General features: G+C 41.9%; 1 pseudogene; it reads right to left on the bottom strand.

Annotated features, from left to right (window-relative positions):
• Window positions 1-1,128: 1,128 nt before the first annotated feature.
• On the bottom strand, window positions 1,129-10,712 carry LOC124696574 (annotated as a pseudogene).
• Between the last annotated feature and the right edge of the window lie 1,450 nt (window positions 10,713-12,162).

The raw sequence follows: 12,162 nt of genomic DNA, 5'->3' as shown, positions 1-12,162 counted from the left end.
ACCTTATCATTGGCTTCCACTCCGGCAACTTCAAGATTGTTCTCCATGGTTTGGAGCCAATCATCAGCATCAAGGGGCTCTTCAGTCTTGCTGAACACAGGTGGGTTAGTGTTCTGGAAGTTCTTTAGCTTGGATCCCGGGTGATCATGGTTTCCATGGCCTTGGTTGTTCTGAGCGATCTGTTGCAGTGTAGCGATATTGGCTTGCCTTTCAGCTCTTTCAGCCTCTCTATCTGCCATCATCATCTGCAACATCTGCATCATCGCATCCTGATTGGTGCCGCGAGTTGGCGGGGCCATCTAAACATTGAGATAGATCATGAGACGAGAGGGAAATTTCTATGTCTTATTTTGGGTAAAGTTCAAAGTTTAAAACTTGAGTTCTTGATATGATGAAAATAAACACACTTTTATTCATTCAAGGAGCACACATTACAACTAACACACCGGATGGTTTGAAGAACCATTTCACCGTTCTACGATACAAGGGACCGATACAACTCACACCTACTCAAAGTGCTCATGTGAACTACTCTTCATCAACATTGATCGGGAAGGAATCATCCATCCCGGCTTCCAGGTACTCATGGCCATCCACGTCGGGGTGGAAAGCCAGGTCTTCATCTTCTTCCTCCTCGTAGTCATCGTCGTTGCTCACGTAGGAGTATCCATCTCCTTGGATGTCTTCTCCTTCGCCTTCTCCCTCCAGGTCCTTGAGCTGGTCTTCCTGTTCCTGGATGGTCTCCTTCAGTGAGGCGATCTTGGCGCGGAGGCGGGAGATGGTGTAGTCCTTCTTCGCGTTCTGGTGGCGAAGAGTCTTGCGCTCATTGGCAAGGAGCTGGATGGTCTCAGTCTGCTGAGCTTGCTGGAGGTAGGTGTGGTTGGCGTATGCGTGGGAGTTGTCTAGCTCCATGCGTGCCTCGCACAACATGAAGTCGAGATGCTCCACATGGTGCTTCACCTCGGGGTGAGGTGAAAGGTCCATCGGTGCTCCCATGGAGTCGTGCCTCGCAAGGTGGAAGAAGCGACTTCCCCGAATCCGGGGCAGGTTCTGCCCGCATAGACGGGCAAGTGCTTCCTGCATGGCGCGAGCGAGTCCGTGCGCCCAGTTGTTCTCCCTCAAGGAGAACTAGATCCTCTCCGTCATGGGAGGCTCCAGCTTCCCACGTAGGTCAACGATGATGACCCACTGCAGCTGCCCTCCGGGCTGGTCGTTGACTTGACCCCCGAAGAACTCCGGGAACGGGCGTCCGAGAAACAGAGCTAGCTCCGTCAGGTCCTTCTCAAACACAAGGCCTCCTCCGTTTCCCAATTGGTAAAACTGGGTCTGAGTGAACTGCTCCATCTGTAGAGGAATTGGATGAGTAAGTTAGAGAAGTGCAAATGTTCAAAATTTTAACTAACTTATAAAGAAGAGCATGAACTTATTGTTTTGAAAAACATCTTAAGGGTAAGAGGGTGAATATGTTTTCATAACTATTCACTTCATTGACTCGAAACTAAGTTTTTTAAACGTCCATTCTAACTAGGTTCTCCTAAGGTCAAATAATGGCTCTGATACCAACTTGTCAACACCCGAATTTTTCAAGTCAAGATGCCTATTATGCCATACCTCGCAATCCCAGGATAATTGTTTTTGCGAGACATAATAGTTAAGTAGCATAGAGTCATCATTTATTACAACACATAATCGTCTTACACCAATAGATCACATGATCCAATATTACACAAATAGTTGATCTACATGATCAACAAACATAACAAGTAGCGAAAGCGTAGTAGTAGTGAACTATCTATTCCACAGGCAACGCTTGACGTTAGAAGATGCTCCTAGTTATCGTAGACGTCCTATTGTCCGTCATCCTGATACTGCTGCTCCTCTTCATAGTCTGGCATTTGAATAGCCAGGGACACAGCCATGAGTACTTTAAAGTACTCGCAAACTAATACTAATGTAATTATTTATCAATTTTAATAAAGGGTGCTAAGCTCTAGGTTTATTTGCATAAAGCCAAGTTTAGTTCATAAACATTTAGTAAAGACTCCTCATTTTGCTAGACTAACTCAAGTGGGAACATTAGTGTCATTCCCACAACTCAGTTGTGATTCCAGTCAATTCACCTTTCAATTCAACATTCCTTTTTAAGACAAAGTTCTGACAACAGAACAATATGGCCTTTCCAATCGTTCGTAACCGTGGACACGGCTATTCGAATAGGTTTAACACTCTGCAGAGGTTGTACTCTTGTGCCACAACTTTTGATTACATCCGTCGAGGATAACCTCGAATCATCGTAACTCAGTACGCGGATCATCAACCATAACCTTTCACTTATATACCCTAGTATAGGCACCTCTCCGCATGAGCTTGGCCTCCCGGTGAAAACAAACCGTCAACCGGGAACCGCACGAGGCTTGGGTCGTACATTCACCTCATTTTCACATCATTTCACTTTTAACGGAGGCAGCCTCGACATAACCCCTATGATGCTTGTTAGAGGGAACCCATACTAAACTACATAAGCTTCTAGTTAAGCCCTACCCATAATCAGGTATTGTGGGGTACTTGTATAATTGGAAGGGTATCGCATCCGAACCCAATCATCAGTTTTCATCAAAATTCACCAAGTCATTCATGTCACATTCACCTTCAAAATCTTTGAAAGACATTTCATTTCACATGTTCCCATCTAGAGTAGTCAATTTTATTTATTTAGCAATAGCGACTTGTCATGAGGGGTGCTATCTAGCTTTTCTTGCTCTAGGCTGAATTTGATGCTCTTGTGCTATTCTAGACAAAGTGAATCATGAATCAAAAAGTAAACTTTGAAATACAAAGCAAAAATAATTGCAAGGTAAAAACATAGGATAGGATCATTAAACATAAAGTAATATTTAATGGTGCCTTGCCCTTGTGGAGCTTTGCATTAGGGTGGCTTGCAAGAATATTAGCTTGCCTTGGGTGGGGTAGTGATCAAAGTTCTCTTCCTCCTCCTGAGAGTAGACTTCCTCCTCCTGGTACTCCTCGGTACTAGCGTCTATACACGAATACGAGGTATACAATCACCACACAAAACTTACATGCTAGGCTAAAACACACCAAAGGTTCACACAAGCTTATTCTAGCATCACATCATTCATAGCATGGTGATTTGACTTTGTTTTCTTTTAAAGAAAAATAATTTCCTCTCATTACAATTATTTCTTTAGTTTGCTATTTAATTCTTTGGAGAAAATAATTTCCTCTCGTTAAATCTTATTAAGATTTAATCTCTTCAAATAATAATAAGGTATGAATATATGTTGACCAAGGTCAACACTTCATATCTATTATTTGAGAGTATGATTTTAAATGAGGTGCTATACCTCATGCATTTTAATACTAGCATGGTAATGATTTAATATCACTAAGTAATAAAATATGTGGTTCATTAGACTAAGGTCATTTCCTCTTATTGAATTACTTAGGATTAAGATTTAAATGAGAGAGTAGCTCTCATACTATTTAGATAAATTTATTTAGATGAGTTAAATGGACTAGAAATGGCCACATAGCCATTATGTTGCTCTAGTCCATGATCATACCAACAACTATGCTATCTTTTTGCAGAAACAATTAGAGTATGTCAATTATGATTTATGAGAGTTGGAATCAACTAAAAAACAATTATGGTTAAATTTTAAATAAAGTTTGAAGTTTGAAAAGGCCCTCCCTTGTTATTTTTGCTATTTGAATTCTACACTGAGTCTGAGTGTGAGACCAGTGGGGTTGTTTAGATCTTTTTCCAAGCTTTCCAAATATATAAATTTCACAAAATTTGGTTTAGCCAATTTTAAACTATTTAAGTTTTAGCAAAGCATCTGCAGGGGAATTTGGTTTAATTGAATAATTCGAATTCAAATCAATGGGCTTAGGCGGGAAACGAAGCTGGGCTGCCAGGCGAAAAAGAGTTGGGCCGGCCCACGTCACGTCTGGCACGAGCAGGCCGTCTGACGGTGGGCTCCACCCGTCAGCGGCGCTTAACGCGCGAAACGGTATGGCGATCGTGGGGCGTTGGATTAGAAAGGAGATCGACGACGCACGAGCATTGTCGTCTCCGACGAGAGGCCGTGGCTCTGGCGGCGAGGGTGGGGGTGTCGGAGAGCATACCGGGGCTCCGGCGGTCGACGGCGAGGTGCGCGGTGACGTTGGCGAGGACGGCGAGTCGACTGGTACAGGTGGCGGCGCTCGGGGAAGCTCCAATCGACGACGGCGATCTCCGTGTACTGGCGGGCTCCGGCGACGAATTGGGGCTGCTCCGGCGACGATTGAGTGTGGGACTTGGTCGAGGAGAAGCAGGGAAGGGAGGAGAAGTTGTGAGTGTGAAGAGTTGGGGTGCGGGGCTGCTCTATTTATAGAATGGAGGGGGTGCCGAGGGTGCTGAGGAGGGTCGAGCATGGCGCGGCGTCTCCGGTGCTCGAAAGGCCAAGGCGAGGACGGCATGATGTAGGCGGCATCATGGCGATGCTCAACGTCTAGCTAGCGCTGCAAAGGAGTGACAGGATCGCTTGGGCGTTTGCAATAAGTGCCACAGTACTGGCGGGCAAACTCCGACGAGGACGACGGCGACGTTGCCTCTGCGTGCACTTGAGCGTGTCTAGGAGCTAGAGGAGATGGAGGCGATGCTCGATGCAGAGATAGGGATGCAGGGAAGGACGGAGGCGACAGGTCGAGTGGCGGCTCTGGCGCGTCCAGTGCGCGCTCACCGCGCAGCTGGCATGTACTGGGCGTGCTGGGCACGCTCTGGCTCGGCCAATGCCAGCCTCGCGTGAGCTCCAGCTGTGCACCGTGATGATCAGCATTGCTAGGAGATTCTCCAGGACAAGGTGGTGAAGAGAGGAGAGGACCAGAGAGTTTGGGTGGCATGAGGGCCGGCATGTGCACGGCATGGCATTGTTTTGCTCTCTCCACACTTTAATCATCAAAGGCAAGTACTGGTGTTGATGCAGAGGTCATAGAGGAGCAATGATCAACAAAGTTTGAAAGGGGTTTAGTCTAAAAACTGATGGATAAAAGAATGTATGTCATTTGCAAAATGTTGCCTGCCAAGTGCTCGATGAAATGGCCGCATGAACATTTTGTTCAAATTTTGAAATTATTTTTGGTGAAGTTGATTTGAATATTAAATGGAGTAGAGTGATGGTGGTGGTGTGCAATTTTTTGGCATCTTTATACTGGTCAGCCTAAGCAGAGTCAACCCTAATGATCAACACCAAAAAAGTTCATCTTGACATGGACTTGGATGAGGTGGAAAGAAGTGAGGGGTTTTGGTTTAAGAATCTTCCAAACCAGGGGTGCAAAGTGGGCAACATTTTATAAAAGTGCAAAATGACCATTATCATATGTAACAAGGATTTGATTTTTCCTTTGATTTGATTTGTGTTTCTTTGATGCAAATGTGTTTCTTATTGATATATTAGTGTTTCACAATCATTGGTACAAGCAATGGTGGCCTTGGTTGATGATTTGCAAATTTGACCAAATGTGTATGTGAGTGATATTTGCCTTTTTCCATTTATTTTATTTCTATCTATTTGAGGTTCTAAGATCATGTACTAGGGTTTAAGCATATTAGAATGACACATCAACACTCATCATGGTACAAGCACACAAGAAAGCATGACACTATATGTAGCACTATATGCATAATAAAAGTTTTTGTTAGTTCTGAATTTTGAGTATTTGAAATTCCCTTCTCTTTATTATGTTGAAACTTGGGATGTTACAACGAAGGAGGGAGAAGAAGTCCAGGCCGGCGCCACGCTCGGCGCAATCGACCGTCACGCTCGGCCGGCTCGGCCCCACGCTCGGCCACACCGGCTCCTACGCCGGATGAGCCCGGCGCCCGCCGGCTCCTGCACCGGTGCCATCCGGGCGCAATCCAGTGACCCTGGAACCCCTGTCTGGATCCAACCTGGCGCCTGGTCCGGTTCCGACCGACCCGCCCGGTCCCTGGCCCGGTCCGACCGGCCCCCACGCCGGCCGAGTCTGTGTTAGTCTCGACCAGATCCCGATTTGGGTCTGTTTGTACTCGTTATTTTTTACTTCTGATCGTCTTGAACCCCTATATAAGTGCCCAGGACGCCACCAAAATAGACTTAGACCCCTTTTAAGATAAACCCTAGTTCATAGTTGATTGCTTTGCAACTCTATTGAATCTATACACCAATTCGTATCGATCTGGTGTTTGCTACTAATAGTTTGTGTGATCTGTTGTTTCATTGGGAATTAGAAGGTTGCAATTTACCACTTCGTGGTCGGCGACTACGTGCGCAAATGTGTGGAGTTGCGAATATCTTGCAGGGTTGAGAGATGTTGCACTGGCGACATGAATCAATCGAGAGACTTCGTCGGCGTCATACAAGTTATCATCCACTTTTACCATGTATTTTCCGATGTGTTCATCGCGTGTTCATCACCATCCACCTTGCTTACTGAGAAGATCGGGCAACCCCTTATCAGAACTATTCTTCTAGAAAATATTATAAGTCTGACCCACCTGCACTTTGCTACATGAAATTTCTTCATGTCACATTCTAAAAAGTCCCGCCATATATGTCCATTATGCAAATTTCTATTTTCTAATTTACTATTCTTTTATCGAAGATGAACTCAACCATTCGGATCTGAGCTTACATGTTGCTCTGTTTCAAGGAATCCATTTTTCCAAACGAATTCAAATCATTCACAACTGAACCTACAAGGTTGCTCTGGTTAAAGGAATGTGTACGTATAGAGAACATGGGCATACCCCTGTCGAATAAGGAAGGCGAAGGATCCTAGACTTTTGACTACTTGATCATTATTTTTCCTGCTCTAAGTTGTTCTGTGAAGCAAGAACCAAGGTTTCAACCAACATATAAGTAATAAGCATGAGTAAAGAGAGTAACCTAATTTTCCTATTAGTCAAGAATATAAAATTAATCACATATACACTTTATGATTCCTTTGTTTTTTAAACTTTGTTGCTATGAAACATAGTGTTGAAGAATAGATAGTTCAACTCGGTGCGCCTTGAATATACATCTCTAGGCAGGGTGTCATGTATGGATTAAGCTATTGTTTGGCTAAATTATCATTTTCTAGAAACTAACCGAACTGCAGCTGCAACGGTTAGAACATTTTGATAGAGTGACTGCTATTTTTCTTGGGTTTCATTTTGAAGAACATGGTAACATGCAAGATGAGTTTTGTGATCCCATTTATGTTTCGATAGGTCGCTGAAAGATTCATCGAAGCCGAGGAATGGAAAGGATACTTGTTGAGGGTACTAGTATTTGGCCAAGATGATACTATGGTGGAGAACTGGGGAGAAGAGGGTAACTGAAGATCCATTTTATCATCTTACTGGTACAAAATGATGCTGGTTGCATTTTATTTATGCTGTTCAGGTCAAATGTTTCAATGGTTGTTCCCAATATTAAAAAGCATATTCTCTTCTATATTGATGTTACAAGTTCTATATAGAAGTGTTTTTATATCAGGCAGCTAGATTGTTCCCTGTTAAGGAGCTAGCCTATAGATCTTTTTACCACATATTCTGTCTAATATTGAAGTTTGATTATAAGTTTTCACATTAGTTATGTTTCCCCAATATTGCGTCTGGTTGATCTTAATGCCGCTCCCCTCTTACCATCAACAGTAGTACCACTATTCAAAGAAATGCTGCGTTTTTTTGTAGTTGAAAGCAGATGTTTGTTATAATCCTCTTAAGTACTGTCAATATATTCTTGACAGTTGTTTACAATAGTCAATTTATTATCACTGAGTCTATCGTAGACACTTATTTGCAGCTGTCGTTATTATCCACCGTGGAAAGTTGAGTTTTACCATTCTTGACATTGTTGTGCCGATTGTTCAACGTGCTGGTTGCAGCGGTGGTGGTGTGCCGCCCGCGTGCGGGCTTTGAAAGCCGCTTCGTCTGCTGGGCTAGAGCCGTACAGCCGCCCCGCGCTCTGTCTCTTGCAGCGCTGGTTGACATTACCGTTCTGTAGTACTATGAACCAGTCAATTTAGTTGTACATACTTATTTGCAGTGTCGTTATCATCTGCCAACGGAAGTTAAGCTTTACCATTCTTGCCACTCTCGCGTGTTGTATCGTCACTATCACACCATCACACCACCGTTCATATCGCAGTCCTGATTTAACATAAGCTTCATTCTTTAACTCTTGGCTTGGCGCGGTGTGCCGCCGCACCTTTCCTTGCTAGTATCAAGTAGCTCGCATCAAACTTGATGCCTGCTTTGCCTTTTGTGCACCTTAGGCAGGCATGAAGGCGATGACAACTGCTACCTCTGCTGCGTGCTCGTTCTCAGGCCAAGTTAATCTTGCATGCATCCATGAAGACTATGACGGCCACTTACATCGGCACCACAACTCCAGTCGTACACACGTTATATATCAGCATCTACTATTAAATACTTCGCCTCCTTCAGATGCTCTACAACTTTGCATCTCCATTGGTTGCGCCCGCATATAGGTGCCAATGTCGAACTTCACCACCCCTCCCTACTCTCTGATGGCCACGACAAACACGTCAACACCCAAGTCTCAAGGATGACGGCGTTCTGGGAGGCGTCTACATAGTTGCCCATCTACAGAAAATATGCACCCATGGCACGTCGCTGATTCGTTTATAAAGAAGAGTGATGGTAATAGCACATGGTATCGGGCATGTTGCAATATTGGTCAACTCGCAGACAATGTATTTGTTACCGGTGTTGTAGCATTCAACATTATACATTTTCTAAGGAAATCCTATCAAAATCCAACACAGGTTCCATCAATTGTGTGTGCTACTGAAGAGTGCTATGATGCAGATAAATAAAAATATGCAGGTGCAACTCGTGGATTTTGAATTCAAGAATGACCAGACTAAGATTTTTCACAATGAAAACCCACAAACATAAAGAATGACCATATGCGATTGTTCAACATGAGGATGTTAGGTCTATGGGTGACAAGGTGGAGGATGAACCATGCTAAGAGGTTCTGTTCATTACACAACACTTCTGCCAGTAACATGGCCTTTCCCAAAAGAATGTGCAATTGCACTATGCTTCTCTGCTCAAATGGTGAGATGCATATTATCTTTTCATACAAGCATACTTTTAGGTGCAGAGTGAAGCTTCTTGCTTCTTATAAGAAAAGGGATTATCCGAGTGCATTGTGTCAAGAAAAGATTACTATAGTTTAAAAAATCAAAACTGTGTCTCAGCGTGATACCTTTTGTAGCTCAGTAAGATACAATCGAGCACTTCCGCAAGCTGCAGTTCGGGCTTTTAAGTCACTCAATCTTTATATATAACCAGGAAAGGAACAATCTCAGTCACTGAGTGATATGAGCAACTTGATAAGAAGTAATTACCTGAAAAGAATTGGGTTGCCCATGGCCTTAAGCTGATCAAGGCGCTCTTGAAATTCCATTGCTTGAGCCTCTTCACCATCCATATACAACCAATCATGCACATGCACTTGCCAACAAGAGCTTCAGCATAGGACATATCCTAGACAAATGATACAGATAACAAGATTCATTGTTTGACTAGCAGCTCACTGAGTTTCTCTGCAAAAAATTCCCTCTCCTGTTTAGTTTAGACAGTCAACATGTCCGTGTTTTTTTTCCAACTGTGATGTATCAAGGCAGCAATTGAGACGTCAAAAAAACAAATAAGGTGCAGCACATAAACAACAGTAATTGTGCTATTCGTCTATTATCAGTAATCTGCATTTGCCAAATTATATAGATATGGAGATTATCATCATAGGCTTAATGTATAGTACAGTATGCCAGAACATTGACAGATTTTGTATATCTTATATGGAGAAACAACACTCATCATACGATTTCTGACATCCAAGCTAACTGCAAAATTACTTAGATCTATGCTCACATCACAACAAGCTAAAAAAATGTCTTTACATTCACTTTGCGGTGTACACACAATAAAGACACAATGAGAGAAAAAAGGAAACCTTTTCCTTCATATATAGTATATGTAAGAGTAACTTTTTAGTTCAGCAGTTTTCCTCCTTTCAGCATCCTTCGTATTAAGTACCTCTAACCTACTTTTTGCGTCAGCATACAACTCTTTTGAAAGAATTGATCCAGCACCAGCCGTCATTTCAATGACCTATTTTCGAAATAGGTGAAAAACAGTTACACCATGTCTATCAATAGTAGCATCAATTTACCAACCGAGTATGGTTTACCTTCGGTGGAAACCTAAAGGTTCTTTTCTTTAGCACCTTTTCTGTAACAGTATATTGCGCATTACTTTCATCATTCGTACTGCTCGAATTATCTGCATCACTTCCTGAGCTCAAATCCTCCTTACTATCTTTTGCACTATCAGATGTTCCTGATTCAAGACAAAGTCTGATCCGTGGTATTACTCTCCAGAGTTAAGTTCTTCTTTGGAACTTCAACCCATTCAGTCATCTCAATCACTGCTTCTGCCCTATTGAGAGAAATAATTCCGCTTCTACTCAAAGAAAATTGTAGATTTGCTTTGATGGGTGCAGATAAGTTGCGGCTTCCATTGATGCACTGAAACAAAACATATGGTGAATACATGTAATAACATACCCTTGAGAGTGGTTCATCTTCCACCCAATTCAAACATACAACGGTAACATCATGAGATTTAGTACTTCGTAACATCTTGCCATTCTGCAATTAGCATGCGAGATTATTACGATATTGACAAAAAATCGGAACATAAGTGTCAAAACTCAAAACATGACTCAGAGAGCATAGAAAAAAATAACCACATAATATCTGAGAACAATAAGACCAGACTTTGTCTAATTGAAATGTAATTTGATAAAAAAAACTATAATTAACTTGCATGGTAAAAACTCAAAACTCATCTATTTTTGTTCACATATCTTGCAGACATAGCACCATCAGAGCATCAAACCTCAAATAGATATTACGCACAAACTATTCATGGGTTCTAGGATTCTTTTTGTAAAAGAACATCTTTTTTAATATAATGATCAGTGTACTGTGTGCACCCAAGAAAAGAAATATAATCTGAAACAAACAGAGAAAATGTAGCAATGGTTAGGTTTTATATTCTTGTAGTGTATTTCTTTCTCCTCTAATATAATGGGGCAGCTATAGTGCTCTTGCATGCATTCGACAAAAGTAGTATGTCGGTCTTTTGACTCTCCATTGTAATATGTAGAAATTGTGTGTATGAGTTATTCCTATGCACCCTGATCCGTAGATAATTTATATTGATCAACACCTCTTGGAAAATGCATATGATGCAAAGAAATCATGTGGGATTTCAGGTTAGGCACGTCCTCATAAACCTTCAATTATACTATTCATGTCGATTCAGATCGTGAATAAAAGGGTCTACATGACAAAGTAGCAATATAAACCTCCAAACAAACCATAAAACAACGGAAATCTGTCCTAAATAAATCTCAAAAATGCCGCAACATGCAAACCAACGGGAATCCCCTCACCAACGACCGGAAGATAATTCATTCTTTTTAAGTAGTAGAGATATATCTCTAAATGAAGGCCACTTAATCAAATGCAATTGAAAAGGCCTCAAGACTGTTCCACTACCTCGTAGGCCAAGTGGATTTGAATCCTCGTACTTCTTATCTCATCCGGTGTATGGACCAGCATTTGTCGCTAAAGCACCAGATTAAAATATTTGCCATCTACAAACAGAGAAATGTAATATTCAGTGATTTGAGATGTTTTAGAAAACTATAGCATTGTCATTTGCAACATATACATCGGAACATTAATGTTCAAAATAGTTCAAGCCATCCAAACGAACACAAGAATTGTTTTATTCGAATGGAAATTGTCTGATAAGGGCACAAACCTGAAGATACCATAACCTGAAAATTAAGCATGTTGAATTGTGTTATTCAAATATAAATTTTCTGATTAGGGCACAAATCATTGCAGAACTTCAACCTATTCAGAACACATACCCCAAAACCCATATGACAACTAAATTATCTACATAACAATAGGGTACTGATTGATAATTGATCTGCATATTATGAAAAGTTGAAAACAAAGAGTCATATTTTGCTCTATGTATTGAAAGGTTATCTACGTGGAACTATGATTCAATTAGGAGAA

Source organism: Lolium rigidum, chromosome 3, assembly GCF_022539505.1.
Source record: "Lolium rigidum isolate FL_2022 chromosome 3, APGP_CSIRO_Lrig_0.1, whole genome shotgun sequence".
NCBI lineage: Eukaryota > Viridiplantae > Streptophyta > Magnoliopsida > Poales > Poaceae > Lolium > Lolium rigidum.
The sequence above is the reverse complement of the archived record's forward strand: the minus strand, read 5'-3'. Positions and strand labels throughout refer to the sequence as shown.